The following is a 20,470-nucleotide window of genomic DNA, read 5'->3' on the forward strand; positions in this document are numbered from 1 at the left end:
GGCCTGAATGCAGCTCGCGATGCGCTTAAATCAAATCAAATTTTATTTGTCACATACTCTTTTTTAGCAGATGTTATTGCGGGTGTAGTGAAATGCTTTTAGACGACCTGACCAGAGAGGACCAGGACCTGAAGAACAGTTTGCTGTTCTCCCAAGCTCAGCTCGATGAGTTTAAACAGGAAAACGGCAAGATGACAACTATCTGTAAGTCATTCAGGGAGGACATTAGTTCTGTATGTGAATCCATGATAACAATGACAAAGAAATCAGATTATCTCGAGGGACATTTAAGGTGGAACAACATTGTTGTAGATGGAATTACAGAATCTCAACATGACACCTAGATGGAGTCTGAGGGCAAAGTGAGGGAAAGGATCTTGGATAAACTGAAAATGGACTACGGGAAGACTGAGTTGGAGCGTGCCTATCGGACTGGAAAACCCACCACCGGCACAGGTACCAGGCCCAGGCCGATAATCGTCAAGTTCCTGAGGTTCAAGGACAAGGTAGTGGATCTGGAAAAAGCCAAGAACTTGAAGGGAACGTACATATTTCTCAATGAGGACTATCCTGAAGCTGTGCACCAGAAGAGTTAATTAATTATAATTATCTTAATGATTTCTTCATTGGGAAAGTGGGCAAACTTCAGCAGGAAATGCCAACAACGAACAGTGAGTCAGTAGTGGTGATTGTCGCCCAAAAAACTCTAACGTCCAAAAGTGAACACTGTGACAATATTTCTAACATCCGGATGTGGGAAATGATGAGAGATGGAATATGGGAATTTAATGTATATTTTGGGATTAAAAATGGTATAAAAGTGATAAAACGAAAATATTATAACTTGAAGAGCTGTAATCCTTTAATTTGTGTAGGAAATATCAAGGATGAAGAGTAGGTTTTTGTTAACATAGGAATGTGATTTTAGTTTTCTAACGATATCATGGTTTTGATCATACTTTGCCCAGTAAGTAGCCATGCCTAAGGGAGCTCAGAGAGTGTGTCAGCATGATGGAAACACCCTTTTTTTTGCGATAGTGTATACAGGATGAGTTGAGAATTAACATACCAGACCAAAAGGACTCAAGCTGCAGTTTAGGTCTCCATTGGTTACGACCCTGAAAATCAACACGAGGTGAAGATGAAAGTAGCCTCTCTAACAATCAATGTTATGGCTGAGTAGCTGCCCTAACTACTGTTTCTAAGAAAGTGAATTTAAGTAGGACTATCTTGTTACTCTCTTCAAACCATTGTCAACTACACTGCTCTCATTACCCCACTGGGGATCACCAACACGGCTTATTAGCTGTCTTCAGAGGATCACTCTTCCAGAACAAGTGAAAGTAAAGCCATGGACAACTTAAAAGAAAGACATTGTGACCTCTTGTGGCAATCAATCAGAGCCTTACACTTGAGAGCTCGGTAGAAGGCCCAACTGCCCCTTTTCATGAAGGCCTGTATCCAACAGAGATACATGACAAAGGAAGACATTCAACAAGTAAATACATTCATTATTTCTTACCCAAACAGGCAGCGGTTCGGGGGAAAGTACTAGGATTACTATGAGCATAAGTGTTGTCTCACTTTCTTTCTCACTTTCTTCCATCCTCCCTCTTTAGATAAACAAGCAGTCATGTTGTAGCGGTATTTATTAGAGAGGGGTAAAGAAAGCTTTTGTTCGGGCGCCAGGCAGGTATTAACCATGCCGAAAGGAAAAGAGTAGAATAGAGAGAACCACTACCAGACCCACACACATCAGCAGAAGAGACTGCCTAGAGTGTAGCCTGTTTACCAGATAGCCAGTGGAGAGAAAAGAGAATACACACCATATAAAACCCACATCACAGCACAGGGGTAACCCAAACAAGAATACCTCATACAATAATACTAATACTAATAATGGGAGAGCAATTCAACAGCAACTTCATACAAGAACGAACCCAGTCATCAACATAGGATTTGCAATAATCTGTATTATTTTCTAGTAGATGAGTGCAGAGGGTATGAATGTGGGGGGTGTTCATCGACACAACAAAGGCCTTAAAAATGTCCAGTCTTCTCGGCCACATGTCATTAGTACATCTCAATACAGTTCACATAACAATACACAATTGGCAAGCAACCTCCCTTTTAACTAAAATGTCCAAATACTTCAGGCAGGGCAATAATAGTCCAGCTCTAATGCACTTCAATGGGAAGTGCATTGGAAAAATAGAGAGTCTGTTTCAGGGTAAAGCACTGGAACGATAGAGGGAAGAGAAAAAGAGAAAGAGAACAAGAGGTCTTAGCTGTGGTCTTCAGGCGTGCAGGTGTACTGTCTGACTGTCCGATGGTTTGTATCTTAAAGCTTCGCAACAATGTTGCTACTAATCCATGCGATCCATAACGGGCGTGGTCCCAAACAAAAACAACCACGACCTAGAGCGATTACACCGATGATTGAGTTAAACACTCTATAAACTACACACGCTGAAACCAAACAAAACTTCTGCAGCACAGCACACACAATCAAACTGTCGCGCCACCAAAGAGCTCCTCCCCAAAGAGCTGAACGAGCTCTCTTTATATTCTTCTTCCTTACTGCTCATGCGCTCTTAAAGTGGCAGTGCACGGTGAAGGCTCTGTGCAGATTTCGCCACACTCCTCCCCCCATGAAAAAACAATGCCTGTAGAAACAGAGAGGATGCAGGCTTTGACAGGTTCATGTTCCTGCTACACAAAACCAGGGAAGTCCTCCTCATCAGAGTCCTCCACGAAGAGGTCCTTCAGGTGTTGCTTTTGCCTGCGATCCAGCTCTTCTGCCGTAGGGTAGCAGGGCTTTAGGTCAACAACATGCACTGTCCTGACATCTTCCCCAGTGTCCTCCAAACAGACCAAGTAGTTCACTGGTCCCAACTGCTGCACTACACGGTATGGACCTTTCCATCTCGAAGCTAGCTTGGCAGTGAACTTCTTAGATGCCTTTGACAGATGATGTGAACGTACCCAGACACGAGACTGGGGTGGAAAACACACGTCTCGTCTATGTTTGTCATAGTTTCTCAGCTCTCGTTGTTTGGCTTTGGTTTTGCTGGCCTCCACTCTGGCTAGCAAGGTGTGGTGGTGTTGTACGGCATCAAACGCTGGGCAGTCAGGTGAAACATTCAAACTTTGCAAGACCCTGTCCATCGGTCCTTTTAGTGTTCTTCCCAGGTGGAGTTCGGCGGGAGTGACCCCAGAAGTCTCCTGCACGGCAGAGTTCAGTGCAAAGCGAAATTCTGGAAGATGCTGATCCCACCTTGTGTGCTGATCCCCCACGAATGAAGCAATCATCCCCTTCAGGGTTCGGTTTACCCTCTCGGTCAGGTTGGTCTGAGGATGGTAGGCTGTGGTCAACTTGGCAATTACACCCCAGTAGGTACAGAGCTCTTTGTATATTCCTGATATGAACTGCGGACCTCGGTCCGAGAGGATTTGGTCCGGAATTCCGAATCTGGTAAAAACCTCCCTTCGCAGAATTAGAGCAATGGCTGATGCAGTGGCTTTGCGGAGGGGAAACAACTCCACCCAGTGTGTGTAATAGTCCACTACCACCAATAAAAATTCATTCCGTGTCCCCCGGCTGGGAGGAAAAGGTCCCATGAGGTCAATTCCCAACATTTCATTTGGATGGTTCACCACGGTCTGCTGCATTTTCCCGGCAGGTCTGCCAATGTCTGGTTTGTATTTCTGGCAGACTTCACACTGCTGTACAAACTTCCGGGTATCAACCCACATGCCTGGCCAGTAAACCACCTCTTGTAGTCTTCGATAAGTTTTAAAAACTCCAAGATGGCCACTCATGGGATTGGCATGATAAGCTTGGATTATCTGGTCACACAATGTAGAGGGAATGAAGACGCGATAATGGGTGCTGTGTATTCCATCTCCTCTTGGAGTTTTTCGATACACTTTATCCTGAATTATGCTATACTTATCATTGAAGCGACTCTTGGAGTCTTCTTCAGACAGACTCTTGTGGATCACCATGATGGCAGCATCCTTCTGCTGTGCTCTCCATACACTCTCATCATCCAGAGGAAAGGAATCATCCAGACATTTAGCGGTAGTATAGGTACTGCACAAGGGAGGACAAACATTGGCAGTCTCTGTAATCCGAGAAAGGGCATCTGGTACAACGTTCAGTTTTCCTTTGCGATACTCAATGATGAAGTCAAACTTCTGCAGTCTGATAGACCAGCGAATAAGACGGCTGTTGGTCTTGCCTGATGCCAGAACCCACTGCAGAGCAGCATGGTCTGTGACAACGGTGAAGATCTTTGCCTCCAAGTAGTAGCTCCATTTCTCCAAAGCCCAGACCACAGCGAGGCATTCCCTTTCAGTCGTTGAATAATTCCTCTCGGCTGAATTAAGGGTGCGACTTGCATAGGCAAGAACTTCTTCTGTTCCAAGTCCTGTTTGTTGAGCCAAGACTGCTCCAAGTCCTGTTTGACTTGCATCCGTGTACACAATGAAATGAGCATTCAGGTTAGGATGTCCAAGCACTGGAGGAGTAATTAGACTGTTTTTGAGTGCTTCAAATGCACCTTGGCATGCAGGGGTCCATTGGAATTTCACACCTTTCTTCTTAAGGTGATTGAGGGGTTCGGCTACCTTTGAAAAGTCAGGCACAAACCTGTGGTACCATCCAGCCATACCCAGAAACCGCTGAACAGCCTTGAGGGATGAGGAATTGGGAATTCCTGCACGGCTGCAACTTTGGCTGGATCTGCATGGATACCTTCAGCATTAACCACATGACCAAGGAACTTGAGTTCTGGCAGACAGAAACGACACTTCTTCAAGTTCAAGGTCAAACCTGCAGCCTTTAGTCTGTCGAAGACGGACTGAATGTCTTGCAGATGATCCGCAACAGAGGAGGAGTAGATTATGATGTCATCCAGATAAACAAGACAATTTTTACCCCTCAGATCTCCCAGGACAGTCTCCATCAACCTTTGGAAGGTTGCTGGAGCATTCTTCAAACCAAAAGGCATGACTTTGAAGGAGTACAAACCAGCAGGGGTGACAAAGGCCGTCTTGTCTTGACTAGCGTGATCCATTGACACCTGCCAATAGCCACTGTTCAGATCCAGATTACTAAAGATGGATGCTCCTGCCAGAGATTCCAGTATGTCATTTATGTTTGGTAGAGGGTAGGCATCGCTTTCTGTTATGGCATTCGGCTTCCTGTAGTCCACACAGAATCGATATCCACCATCTTTCTTAGGAATCAGGACAACCGGAGAAGCCCATCCGGAAAAAGAAGGTTCCACAATTCCATTCTCCAACATGCTTTTGAGCTGTTCATTGAGAATGGCCAGTTTGGCGGGGGACAGCCTGTAGGGACGCTGCTTAATAGGGACCTCATGCCGGGTATAGATTTTGTGTTTGAAGACGGTTGTACGGCCGAGTGTAAGAGTACAGACCTCACTGTTCACGTCCAACATCTGGGATAGCTGCCACCTTTCATCATCCGACAGACATGCCTGTTGCACCGCTTGTTTGATGTAGAAATCAGCATCAGGTTTGCTTTTGCTCTCTGATAGAAAGGGGGGTACGGCGGTAATCAGGGTGATAGTTGGGTTCTCAGACTTCACTGATGGAACATGTTTTTGTCTTTGTCTCTTTATATTTTCTCTGTTTCTGACTTGACCTTGTCCGGACTCTGCATAATGTAGCAGGCTCCAACCTGAAATCAGTGCATTACCAGGTTGAAATGGATGAGGCTGAGAATAGTCAGAGTGCAGCCGATAGGAGGGTTCGGACATCGAGATGGTCAGTCCACTGAAGAACAGGAAGTCTAGGCCAAGGACTACAGCAAATGCAAGGCTTGAATCTGCAATAATTGCCACAGGAAGGTTAATAGTCTCACCATGCAGTTGTATTATTATACTAATCCAGCCCAAGGGAGTGGTAGGTTCTCCATTGGCCAAGTACAATGGTCCCTCCTCCCATGTTCGTAGCTCCTCATGAGGTAATGCCATGTTCTGCCACAGGGCCTCTTGCATCAGGGTGTAAGATGCCCCTGTGTCGATTATGGCCTTCCCTCTCCAGTTCCTAACAGTCAGAGGAACCAATAGTTGTTGCGGAATAGGAATAAGACCGCTAGCTGTGCTGTCTAAAGGCTTCATGGTGGGCATTAAGGCTGACCCAATTGTATGCAAGCCACCACGCCTGTCTAGACTTTCAGTCTTCGGTCCTTTCCGACCTTTTCCTGAATCCTGACGCTGGACATAGAGCGGGCAAGAATCTGGAGGATGTTGGACTTTACACCTCCAACACATAACTGGACTTTTGTCCTGGATCTTGGGTACAAATATCTGAGACGGTTTAGCCCCAGGAGAGTTATTGGTATACTGGGATGAGGGAACCGGGTTTTTAGTTTGGAGGTGGCGCTTCCAGTCCTTCTCAAACTGAGTCCCAAGCCGCACCAGATCATCCACATTTTGCACACGTTCTCGAAGTTGACTAGCAAGGCGGGGAACCATGTTCTTAAGAAGGAGTTTGACCATCTCCTGCTCAGTAATGTCAGCCTTCCATCTTCTACATAGAACTCGATAGGAGAAGGCAAAGTCCCGTATTGGCTCTGCTTCACCCTGGACTCTGTTACGAACACGTTCCGCCAGTTCATCCCCATAGTCCTCTGAGAGGAAGGCTAAGAGGAATATTTTTTGAAACTCCTCCCAGGTTGACACATGTTCACGGGCTATCTCCCACCAGTCTCTTGCTGTACCATGGAGAACACTGCGGAGGGTGGCCAGAACCTCCAAGTCAGTAAGGGGCCGGATAGAAAGAAAATCATTACACTTAGATAAGAAAAACAGTGGATCAACATCATCTTCTGGGCTGCCAAAAGTGGGGAAAAGTAGTTTGATAGGGAGGGAGCGCTCTAGAGGAGGCATGACAGTGGCAGCGGGAGTTCTGTTGTTTAACAGTATCTTCAGAGGGGTTTTTGTAGTACTACCTGTTCCTATTACCTTACTGGCCAAGCCAGTGGCAGAGGTAAAACCTGAGGGCGGTGCAAAAGATTTGTCCAGAAGGGAAAAGCACTGCATTACCTCCTGGTGCAGCCCTTCCAGTTGAAGGTCTGTGGCCTTCTGTGCTTTTTCCATCTCATTAACGGTGTCCTTTTGAGTCTGTTCAATAAAAAATCGTAGTTCCCCTGTGAGAGAGTTCTTCATGTCCTCCATAACTTCCTTCAGATAAGAACACACTCCCTTCACAACAGAGGCTGACTCCTCTGCTCTCCGTTTTTGTTCGTCCTCAAGAAAGAGTATGACTTGATGATGGTTAGTTTCCATTTGTGTTTTGAACCGGTGCAGTTTTCCTTGAATATCCTGCTTCAGAGAATCTTGTAAATATTTCTGTCTCTGAACAATTTGTTGTTGGTTTTCCTCCATTTGACAGGGAAGGTAATCCAACCTCCTCTGCATATCTGTCTGATGAGCCTCCACACATTCACTGAGTTTGCGAATGGCATTCTCCTGCATTGTCAAACTATGATTGGTGTGTGTCCATTGATGTTCCAGTTGTCCAGGGATCACAGAGACACCTCTCCCAGTCTCTCTGGACAGGGTAACCGGAAGGGTTTGAGGGGAGGGTAATGGTGGAGATGTTATAGGTGAGCCAGAAACCTGGGGATTAGGGTCAGTGCTATCCAACTCCATTAGTTCATTAAGTCCTTCCACAATGAAAGAATCCCGTACATGATTACCATCAGGTGTGTCCACATTGACACAGTATGGGGTTCCAACAAAAGACATGATTCAACCTTGTGTGGATGGTGTCATGGGTGTTTCTCTTCAGGTCCCTGTTTGGGCGCCAATTCTGTAGCGGTATTTATTAGAGAGGGGTAAAGAAAGCTTTTGTTCGGGCGCCAGGCAGGTATTAACCATGCCGAAAGGAAAAGAGTAGAATAGAGAGAACCACTACCAGACCCACACACATCAGCAGAAGAGACTGCCTAGAGTGTAGCCTGTTTACCAGATAGCCAGTGGAGAGAAAAGAGAATACACACCATATAAAACCCACATCACAGCACAGGGGTAACCCAAACAAGAATACCTCATACAATAATACTAATACTAATAATGGGAGAGCAATTCAACAGCAACTTCATACAAGAACGAACCCAGTCATCAACATAGGATTTGCAATAATCTGTATTATTTTCTAGTAGATGAGTGCAGAGGGTATGAATGTGGGGGGTGTTCATCGACACAACAAAGGCCTTAAAAATGTCCAGTCTTCTCGGCCACATGTCATTAGTACATCTCAATACAGTTCACATAACAATACACAATTGGCAAGCAACCTCCCTTTTAACTAAAATGTCCAAATACTTCAGGCAGGGCAATAATAGTCCAGCTCTAATGCACTTCAATGGGAAGTGCATTGGAAAAATAGAGAGTCTGTTTCAGGGTAAAGCACTGGAACGATAGAGGGAAGAGAAAAAGAGAAAGAGAACAAGAGAGGTCTTAGCTGTGGTCTTCAGGCGTGCAGGTGTACTGTCTGACTGTCCGATGGTTTGTATCTTAAAGCTTCGCAACAATGTTGCTACTAATCCATGCGATCCATAACGGGCGTGGTCCCAAACAAAAACAACCACGACCTAGAGCGATTACACCGATGATTGAGTTAAACACTCTATAAACTACACACGCTGAAACCAAACAAAACTTCTGCAGCACAGCACACACAATCAAACTGTCGCGCCACCAAAGAGCTCCTCCCCAAAGAGCTGAACGAGCTCTCTTTATATTCTTCTTCCTTACTGCTCATGCGCTCTTAAAGTGGCAGTGCACGGTGAAGGCTCTGTGCAGATTTCGCCACAATGTTGTAATTAGTCCACTAGGGACCTGTTTTCATCGTATTAAGTTTCTAATCAATAACCTATACCGTGTGTGTGTATCCTGTGTGATCATTTAGTTAGTTGGTAAATAAACAATTAAATCAATTTTTTTGTGGTACGGAATGATCAGTAAAGCTGGGGTGTGTGCAGATACAAGGAGTATGCCACTTTCAGAATTATACGTCTGATATGAGGTATTGATTAATAAATTAATGTTATTGATATATATCTTATATATCATCTAGTTTAATCAAGGAGATGGTAACTAGTTAAACAACTTCTTCCGTGGTGCTCCAAAAACCTAATGAGCTAATTGTTACCTAATTCATTTAATTGACTAACAATTAAACACAGTTGATACGATACATAAGTTATCAGATTAATGAAAGTCACGTCACGACAATTAATACAAATTCAAATAATGAAAGAAAAGCATTGTAAGTTTGAATTTTGTAAAGTTAGTGTGGGCCAGGTGGGAAAATGATTGTTATAAATCAATAATGACAAACCTCCTGGCATTCACAACTGAGATGGAAGGCTACTGAGGATGGTAGCTGACTCTATGCCCACTCATATCTGTCATATCTTTAATCTTAGTCTAGAGGAAGATGTTCGTCCTGAGGCCTGGAGGGAAGTCAAAGTGGTAAAGAGGTCTTTAATGGTTTTAACAGCAGACCAATCAGCTTGCTGCCAGATCTTAGCAAACTGTTGGAAAAAATAATGTTTGACCAAATACAATGCTATTTCTCTGTAAACAAATTGACAACAGACTTTCAGCAAGGGCACACAGCATGTCCTGCTCTGACACAAATGACTGATGATTGATTGAAAGAACTTGATAATAAGAAGATTGTGGGAGCTGTACTGCTCGATTTCATTGCAGCCTTTGATATTTTTGACCATAACTTGTTGTTGAGAGAAACTTCTAATTTATGGTTTTTCAACCTCTGCCATATTGTGGATTCAGAGATATCTATCTAATAGAACTCAGAGGGTTTTCTTAAATGGAAGCTTCTTTAATGTCAAACATGTAGGGTGTGGTGTACTGCAGGGTAGTTCTCTAGACCCTTTACATTTTTCAATTTTTACCAATAACATGCCACTGGCATTAAACAATGCCCGTGTGTCCATGTATGCTGATGATTCAACCATATAAGTGTCAGCAACCACAGCTAAAGGAGTCACTGAAATCCTTGAGGAGTTTCAGAAGGTTTTGTTTGGCCAGTAATAAACTGGTCCTGAACATCTCTAAAACCAAGAGCATTGTATTTGGTACAAATCATTTCCTAAGATCTAGACCTCAGCTGAATCTAGTACTGAACGGTGTGGCCGTTGAACAAGTTATGGAGACTACATTACTTTGTGATAACTTAGATTGGGCTCCCGAGGGGCACAGCGTTCTAAGGCACTGCATCTCAGTGCAAGAGGCGTCACTACAGTCCCTGGTTTGAATCCAGGCTGAATCACATCCAGCTGGGATTGGGAGTCCCATAGGGTGGCACACAAATGGCCCAGCATCGTCCGGGTTTGGCCGAGGTAGGTCGTCATTGTAAATAAGAATTTGTTCTCAACTGACTTGCCTAGTTAAATAAAGAATAAATAAATACATTTTTTTACATTGTCATGGTCAAAACATATAGATTTAATGGTTGTAAAGATGGGTAGAGGTCTGTCCATAATAAAGAGATTTTGTGCTTTATTTGACATCCCACTCTACAAAGCAAGTCCGGCTGTCACGGCCGTCGAAAGAACTGGACCAATCGCAGCGTGGTGAGCGTACATATTGCTTTAATTTAGCATGATGTCGACAAAAACAATAAACAATACAACACAACCTTGAAGCTTAAGGGCTATAGTGCCACAAACAAAGACAACTTCCCACACAGAAAGGCGGGAAAAGGGCTACCTAAGTATGGTTCCCAATCAGAGACAATGATAGACACACAGTGGAGAGAACAAGTATTTGATACATTGCCGATTTTGCAGGTTTTCCAACTTACAAAGCATGTAGAGGTCTGTAATTTTTATCATAGGTACACTTCAACTGCGAGAGACGGAATCTAAAACACAAATCCAGAAAATCACATTGTATGATTTTTAAGTAATTAATTAGCATTTTATTGCATGACATAAGTATTACCTACCAACCAGTAAGAATTCCAGTAAGTGATGACCTACCAACCAGTAAGAATTCCGGCTCTCACAGATCTGTTAGTTTTCCTTTAAGAAGCCCCCCTGTTCTCCACTCATTACCTGTATTAACTGCACCTGTTTGAACTCGTTACCAGAGGAGACATACAGGAGGCCTGGTCCTTAGAGGAGGCACAGGATGAACCGGGCTATGTGGGAGCACTGGAGATCTGGTGCGTAGCCTTGGCACCACTCCTCCAGGCTGAATGCCCACTTTAGCCCAGCACCTCCCGAGCGCAGGCACAGGTCGAACCGGGCTGTGGGGGAGTACTGGAGATCTGGTGCTTACCACGTGCACCTCTCCTTTTGGCTGCATGCCCACTTTCGCCCGGCATGTGCGTGAAGCTGGAACAGGCCGCACTGGGTTCTCCTGGCGAACTGGGGATACCGTGCGTAGAGCTGGCGCAGGATAACCCGGGCCGAAGAGACGCACCGGAGACCAGGAGCGCTGAGCCGGCACAATCCCTCCTGGCTGAATGCCAATTCTAGCACGGCAACTGCGGGGAGCTTGCAGAGAGCGCACCGGGCTATGAGAGCGCACTGGAGACACACGGCACAGAGCCACATAACCTAGTGCCTGACTAGTCACTCTCTCCCCACGGTAAGCACGGGGAGTTGGCTCAGGTCTATAGCCTGACTCCGCCAATCTCCCCGTGTGCCGCCCCCATTTTTTTGGGGGGCTGCCTCTCGTGCCTGCTTTGCTGACTTGCCGCCGCTCTGCTTTAGCTGCCTCCAGTTCCTCCCTTGGACAGCGATACTCCCCAGCCTGCGTCCAGGGTCCCTTAACGTCCAGGATCTCCTCCCATGTCCAGGAGTCCCTTTCACCACACTGCTTGGTCCTTTGAGGGTGGGAAGTTCTGTCACGGCCATCGAAAGAACTGGACCAATGCGCAGCGTTGTGAGCGTACTATTCCTTTTATTTAGGATGACGCAGACAAAAACAATAAACAACACAACCCTGAAGCTTAAAGGCTATAGTGCCACAAACAAAGACAACTTCCCACACAGCAAGGAGGGAAAAGGGCTACCTATGTATGGTTCCCAATCAGAGACATTGATAGACAGCAGTCCCTGATTGAGAACCATACCCGGCCAAAACAAAGAAATACAAAAACATAGAAAATAGAACATAGAATGCCCACCCAAATCACACCCTGACCAAACCCAAAAGAGAGACATTAATAGCTCTAAGGTCAGGGCGTGACACCGGCAGGCTTTAGTTTAGTCTTATCTTGATTATTGTCCAGCCTTGTGGTCAAGTGCTGCTAAGAAAGACCTACAGTAGTTAAACCTGTCTAGGACACAGGTTCCGCTAACGGGACCACCCCAACATTCCGCTGAAAAGGTATCGCGGGAAATTCAAAAATATTTTTTAGAAATATTTAACTTTCACACATTAACAAGTTCAATACAGCAAATGAAAGATAAACATCTTGTTAATCTACCCATTGTGTTCGATTTTTAAAATGTTTTACAGCGAAAACATAACATACAGTGGGGAGAACAAGTATTTGATACACTGCCGATTTTGCAGGTATTCCTACTTACAAAGCATGTAGAGGTCTGTAATTTATTGTCTTAGGTACACTTCAACTGCGAGAGACGGAATCTAAAACAAAAATCCAGAAAATCACATTGTATGATTTTTAAGTTATTAATTAGCATTTTATTGCATGACATAAGTATTTGATACATCAGAAAAGCAGAACTTAATATTTGGAACAGAAGCAATTACAGAGATCATAAGTTTCCTGTAGTTCTTGACCAGGTTTGCACACACTGCAGCAGGGATTTTGGCCCACTCCTCCATGCAGACCTTCTCCAAAACCTTCAGGTTTCGGGGCTGTCGCTGGGCAATACAGACTTTCGGCTCCTTCCAAAGATTTTCTATTGAGTTCCGTTCTGGAGACTGGCTAGGCCACTCCAGGACCTTGAGATGCTTCTTACGGAGCCACTCCTTAGTTGCCCTGGCTGTGTGTTTCGGGTCGTTGACATGCTGGAAGACCCAGCCATGACCCATCTTCAATGCTCTTACTGAGGGAAGGAGGTTGTTGGCCAAGATCTCGCGATACATGGCCCCATCCATCCTCCCCTCAATACGTTGCAGTCGTCCTGTACCCCTTTGCAGAAAAGCATCCCCAAAGAATGATGTTTCCATCTCCATGCTTCACGGTTGGGATGGTGTTCTTGGGGTTGTAGTCATCCTTCTTCTTCCTCCAAACACGGCGAGTTTAGTTTAGACCAAAAGGCTCTATTTTTGTCTCATCATGACCTTCTCCCATTCCTCCTCTGGATCATCCAGATGGTCATTGGCAAACTTCAGACGGGCCTGGCCATGCGCTGGCTTGGGCAGGGAGACCTTGCGTGCGCTGCAGGATTTTAATCCATGACGGCGTAGTGTGTTACTAATGGTTTTCTTTGAGACTGTGGTCCCAGCTCTCTTCAGGTCATTGACCAGGTCCTGCCGTGTAGTTCTGGGCTGATCCTGTAGCCCATCCCAGCCTTCTGCAGGTCTACAATTTTATCCCTGATGTCCTTACACAGCCTTCTGGTCTTGGCCATTGTGGAGAGGTTGGAGTCTGTTTGATTGAGTGTGTGGACAGGTGTCTTTTATACAGGTAACGAGTTAAAACAGGTGCAGTTAATACAGGCAATGAGTGGAGAACAGGAGGGCTTCTTAATTAAAGGAAAACTAACAGATCTGTGAGAGTTGGAATTCTTACTGGTTGGTAGGTGATCAAATACTTATGTCATGCAATAAAATGATAATTAATTACTCAAAAATCATACAATGTGATTTTTTGGATTTTTGTTTTAGATTCCGTCTCTCATAGTTGAAGTGTACCTATGATAAAAATACAGACCTCTACATGCTTTGTAAGTTGGAAAACCTACAAAATCGGCAGTGTATCAAATACTTGTTCTCCCCACTCTATATTTAAGTTAGATCACCACCAAATCCAAAAAACACACAGCCTTTTTTCCCAGCCAAAGATAGAGTCAAAAAAGCAGAATTAGAGATAAAATGAATCACTAACCTTTGATAATCTTCAGGATGTTATTATCATATATATCCAATAACGTTCCGACCGGAGCATTCGTTTTTGTCTACAGAGTAGTGGAACGCATGACGATAAAATGAGTACTGCGCATAACCAGGAACTGGCATTCTGCCAGACCAGTGACTAATTTCCCTCCCATCCTATCCTACGTCCCACTAGAGGCTTCATTCCACGTTCTACTGACTGTTGACATCTAGTGGAAGGCGTAGGAAGTGCGAACCGATCCATATATTACTTGCATGTGAATAGGCGATGAGTTGAAAATCAACCAGCCCCAGAATTTCCACTTCCTGTTTGGAAGTTTGCCTGCCCCATGAGTTCTGTTATACTCACAGACATAATTCAAACAGTTTTAGAAACTTCAGAGTGTTTTCTATCAAGTAGTAATAATAATATGCATATATTAGCATGTGGGACAGAGTAGGAGGCAGTTCACTATGGGCACGCAATTCATCCAAAGTGAAAATGCTGCCCCCTAACCCTAAATTAAGCTGCAGTGGGACCAGAAGAGAGTGACACGTCATGCTCTTCATTGTAATCAGAGGGCTAATATAAATACTATGCATGCATCACTCTTGGCTAAAAGTTGAGAACAGACTGACTGCATCATTTCTTCATTTCATAAGAGACATTCATGTGATGTAAATGTCAAATTGTTTGCATAGTAAATTTACGCACAGCTCTAACACACACACTTACCCCACCAGACATGCCACCAGTGGTCTTTTCATAGTCCCCAATTCCAGAACATATTCAATAAAGTGTGCAGCATTATATAGAGCCAGTGCCTCACATTGTTCTGTCAGCTCCTCATTTGAGAGACTTTGGATGGTTGACAGCACTCCAATCTTCTCTCCCCAATTTTCCAATGTGGAAAATCTTTCCTGAAGGGCTGAGGTTGCAGCATCAACGACATTGAAAAATGTCACCTCCAGCTTATTCAGGGCATCACTCAAAGGCTCATCAGTATGAAAAGTGCTGCTTTGTGGACCTCAGCCTTTTTTGTTGCCTCTACATTCATACCCTCGCAAATGTCCTTGGTTGACGTTTATGCAGTCATAAAGCCTGTTGCCCTGTAGTTGCTGAGACCTCTATCTTTCTGAGAAGACTGACTGGATCTGGCTCAAGATGTCATACCACACCACTGTACCCTCACCTCAATCAGTGCCTCTCTCACCGCTGCTGCCTGATACCTCAGTGGCTCGACACTCTTAACTTTATTCTCCCACCTTGTCTCAGACCACATCTTCAAAGTGATGTCCACATGTTTTTTCAGGATGGCCCATCACTGTGTAGAGGCTGAGAACAAGGTGTACAGTTTGTGTATGATGCCAAAGTAACCTGTGGCATCGACAGAACTTTTAGCAGCATCAGCTACAACCAGGTTCAATGTGTGAGCCTCACATGGCACAAATAGAGCTCTTGGATTCATTTCCAGGAGTCTTGTTTGTACACCATTGTTTTTGCCTCTCATGTTGGCCCCATTATCATAAGACTGTCCTCTGCAGTCCTTAAAGGGAATTTTTAGCTCCTCTAGTCTTTAGAGAATCAGGGATGCCCGTAGACTCTACCACCTCCAAAACCCCCATAAAATTATGTTCCTTTATGTGGGGCTCCTCCTTCAGTGACACAATTCTAATCACAACTGAGCACTTTTCAGTGTGGCTGACATCTGAGGTGCAATCTAGAATGATCGAGAAGAATTTTGCAGGCTTGATGTCACTCATCATTATTGAAATGACTTTGCTGCTCAACATATCAATGAGTTCATTCTGTATTTGGTGGCCACGGTAGCTGGTGGTGTGACTCAAGGTCCCTTTTTGGACATGGTTAAGGTGCTCCTTCATGACTGGATCAAATTGTGCCATCTGTTCAACCTCTGAGGGAATGTCCAATTGCTGGTGAGTACAGGGGTGGCAGGTAGCCTAGTGGTTAGAGCATTGGGCTAGTAACCAAAAGGTTGCTTGAATCCATGAACTGACAAGGCAAAAATCTATTGTTCTGCCCCTAAACAAGGCAGTTAACCCACTGTTACTTGGTAGTCTATCATTCTAAATAAGAATTTGTTCTTTACTGACTTGCCTAGTAAAATTAAATACAGAGTTTCTGTGTGTCCCTTTAGTGCCAGCTTTCTAATTGCCAGAGACTGCAGTCAGACTTGTCAACACCTCTCTCCATCTTATCCTCTCAGCCTCCATATGTGCCAACTCATGCCTATCAATTGTTTCCCCTTTTTTTGATCCTCATTGCCAGTTATTTCCATGTTTTCATGCAGTTTTGGTGTTCTGGACTGCTGTCTTGTGAAGTCAGCAAAGAACTTGCATGTTTCCATTCTGTCAGTCCTGAGCTTTCTAAATGAATTTTCTTCTTAGAAAAGAGTTTGCAGCAGAAGCAGAAGGGGCTGTTGTTTCTTTCAGAATACACCAAATAACTTCTAGGGATTTTTTTTAACCACTCACAAAGGTCTTCCTGAAATACTGGTGGTGGCAACTTCTTCCATCAATCTAATTTCTCGGGAAAACAAAGTTAAGTGGCACCTCACTTGGCCCTCTGCAAACTAGTTGTGTCCGAATTCTGTCAGAACTGAAGGCCAGTCAGCAGGGTCTGTAGACAGTGGTTCATCCTCAGCAGCAGGGTCTGTAGACAGTGGTTCATCCTCAGCAGCAGGGTCTGTAGACAGTGGTTCATCCTTAGCAGCAGGATTTGGTGGGGACACTGCTACAGGCATTTCTAACAGAGAGCACATGGGCATTCATTTATAGACGTTATTCACAGCATTTATAGTAGTGGAACATCCCACATACATACCCCGTAATAATAAAATCATCATTGTTACCTGCAATATGGAAACTTAAAACTTTGCAAAAGGGAAATTCTTTATTTTGTTTATGTTAAGCAGGGATGCACACATAAACACATGTGAGTGTACCCCCACACACACGTGCGCGTGCACACAAACACACCTGAAGAATCCTGCTGGGGAGAAGTGGAAGCAAATGGGTCTTCATCCTCAGGCTCAGACAATATTTGTGAAGACACCTGTGTGGCTGAGGAGGTGGATGGCACCTTATCCTGAGGCTCCGAGACAACTTCTGAAGAGGCCTGTGTGGCTGAGGAGGGAGATGGCTCCTCATCCTGGCCAGCGCCAGAGGGTGCTCCAAAATATTTCAGAAATGCCCCTGAATTTGTGTTGAAATACAGTATATGAGTCTAACACCCTAAACACATTTGTTGCACAATTAAATATACATGTCAATAATTTATCAAACTTTCAGAATAGGAACCAAATTAACCATACAACCTCCTTGGCTAATTCTAGGCATAAGACACCCCAAATACTCAATATATCACAGAAGATCAGCATAACATAGATGTCTTTTAAGTTAGCCTACAGCATTGGAAATTCCCCTTACTGAGCTCAGGACCTAGTGAATACAATCACAGAAAATCTTTATGATGTCATCTCAATGAAAGTTAACCAAATCAATAATGTGCTAGTTAGGTTGTAATCATTTTGCTGCAGGCTACACACATTATCATGATGAGTGAACTATGTGAAATTATATCCAATGTTATGTAAGCTAGTAAGCTAACTGAATATTGTCGCCCTATGTGTAATAGCATAGCAAGCAACATAGCAGCATAGGCTAACAAACATAAGTGTTATACTAGCCTATTTCATTACATGCATAATATTATACTCATAAAGAGATGATATAGCTGCATACCTTCATCTTTTGCGTGTTTCTTCTCATCTTCTTTCCTCTTTTTCCTAAACTGGGAACCTAATGGCTTAACGATTTTGCACAAACCAGAAAAAAATGCAACAATATGTCTGTGAAATTATATATTCACACTATTATGAATTAATTGTGGTTTATTTGGTAGAATTTTGTAGTGTGACTGATTTTACTAATTGCATTAGTTCTGTACAAAGTTAGAGGTTTGCTATTTGATAGATTCCCCCGCTCCCCCTTCCTTGGGCTTCCAGTGGGGAGACCTGAGGTCAACCTACCCCCACCCCCCTCCCCAACTCGTACTTCTGAGTGGGAGACCTTCCCAGGCCTAGCTCACAAACTAGAATCAGCGTGCACACTCTGACAAGGTTAATTGACCCACAGTCCCACACGGTGACATGATATCATTGATGTGACCTGCAAATGAGAAATAGAAAACCGATCCCGCAAATGTCACCATTCCATTTTTTTTGTGCGTGCGCCCTGTGCCGCCCCCGGCAATATTGCCACCTTGGGTGGCTGCCCATGACACCCATACCTAAATCCGTGCCTGAATTATTGATATGTAGGCTATGTGTGACATTTTTAAATGTACAGTCGTGGCCAAAGGTTTTGAGAATGACACAAATATTAATTTCCACAAAGTTCGCTGCTTCAGTGTCTTTAGATATTCTTGTCAGATGTTACTATGGAATACTGAAGTATAATTACAAGAATGTCATGAGTGTCAAAGGCTTTTATTGACAATTATATGAAGTTGATGCAAAGAGTCAATATTTGCAGTGTTGACCCTTCTTTTTCAAGACCTCTACATTCCGCCCTGGCATGCTGTCAATTAACTTCTGGGCCACATTCTGACTGATGGCAGCCCATTCTTGCGTAATCAATGCTTGGAATTTGTCAGAATTTGTGGGTTTTTGTTTGTCCACCCGCCTCTTGAGGATTGACCACAAGTTCTCAATGGGATTAAGGTCTGGGGAATTTCCTGTCCATGGACCCAAAATATTGATATTTTGTTCCCCGAGCCACTTAGTTATAACTTTTGACTTATGGCAAGATGCTCCATCATGCTGGAAAAGGCATTGTTCGTCACCAAACTATTCCTGGATGATTGGGAGAAGTTGCTCTCGGAGGATGTGTTGGTACCATTCTTTTTCATGGCTGTGTTCTTAGGCAAAATTGTGAGTGAGCCCACTCCCTTGGCTGAGAAGCAACCCCACACATGAATGGTCTCAGGATGCTTTACTTTTGGCATGACACAGAACTGATGGTAGCGCTCACCTTGTCTTCTCCGGACAAACTTTTTTCCGGATGCCCCAAACAATCGGAAAGGATATTCATTAGAGAAAATGACTTTACCCCAGTCCTCAGCAGTCCAATCCCTGTACACTTTGCAGAATATCAGTCTGTCCCTGACGTTTTTCCTGGAGAGAAGTGGCTTCTTTGCTGCACTTCATGACACCAGGCCATCCTCCAAAAGTCTTCACCTCACTGTGTGTGCAGATGAACTCCCACCTGCCTGCTGCCATTCCTGAGCAAGCTCTGTACTGGTGGTGCCTCGATCCCACAGCTGAATCAACTTTAGGAGACGGTCCTGGCGCTTGCTGGACTTTCTTGGGCGCCCTGAAGCCTTCTTCCCAACAATTGAACCGCTCTCCTTGAGGTTCTTGATGATCCGATAAGTGGTTGATTTAGGTGCAATCTTACTGGCAGCAATATCCTTGCCTGTGAAGCCCTTTTTGTGCAAAGCAATGATGATGGCACGTGTTTCCTTACAGGTAACCATAGTTGACAGAGGAAGAACAATGATTCCAAGTACAACCCTCGTTTTGAAACTTCCAGTCTGTTATTCGAACTCAATCAGCATGACAGAGTGATCTCCAGCCTTGTCCTCGTCAACACTCACACCTGTGTTAACGAGAGAATGACTGATATGATGTCAGCTGGTCTTTTTGTGGCAGGGCTGAAATGCAATGAAAATGTGTTTTTGGGATTCAGTTCATTTGCATGGCAAAGAGGGACTTTGCAATTAATTGCAATTCATATGATCACTCATCATAACATTCTGGAGTATATGCAAATTGCCATCATACAAACTGAGGCAGCAGACTTTGTGAAAATTAATATTTGTGTCATTCTCAAGACCTTTGGTTACGACTGTATGTAGTTCTGTCCTTGAGCTGTTTTTGTCTATTTATGTTCTGTATCATTTTATTTTTCATGTTCTGTGTGGACCCCAGGAAGATAGCTGCAGCTTTCGCAACCGCTAATGGGGATCCTAATAAAATACCAAATACTAAATACCAAATACTCCATCATCCACATCGACAAAGCCTCTGGAATGAGTGAAAAGCTTAAACTTCCTCTGCTTGCACATCACTGACAACCTGAAATGGTCCATCCACACAGACAGTGTGGTGAAGGAGGTTGAAGAAAATCAGCTTGGCCCCTAAGACCCTCAAACTTAAAGCATCCTGTCAGGCTGTATCACCACCTGGTTCGGCAACTGCACTGTCCACAACAGCAAGGCTCTCCAGAGGGTGGTGCGGTCAGCCCAATGCATCACCGGGGGCACACTGCCTGCCCTCAAGGACATCTACAGCACCCGG

The sequence above is a fragment of the Oncorhynchus mykiss genome, chromosome 7, assembly GCF_057628025.1.
Source record: "Oncorhynchus mykiss isolate SJ-2025 chromosome 7, ASM5762802v1, whole genome shotgun sequence".
Lineage (NCBI taxonomy): Eukaryota > Metazoa > Chordata > Actinopteri > Salmoniformes > Salmonidae > Oncorhynchus > Oncorhynchus mykiss.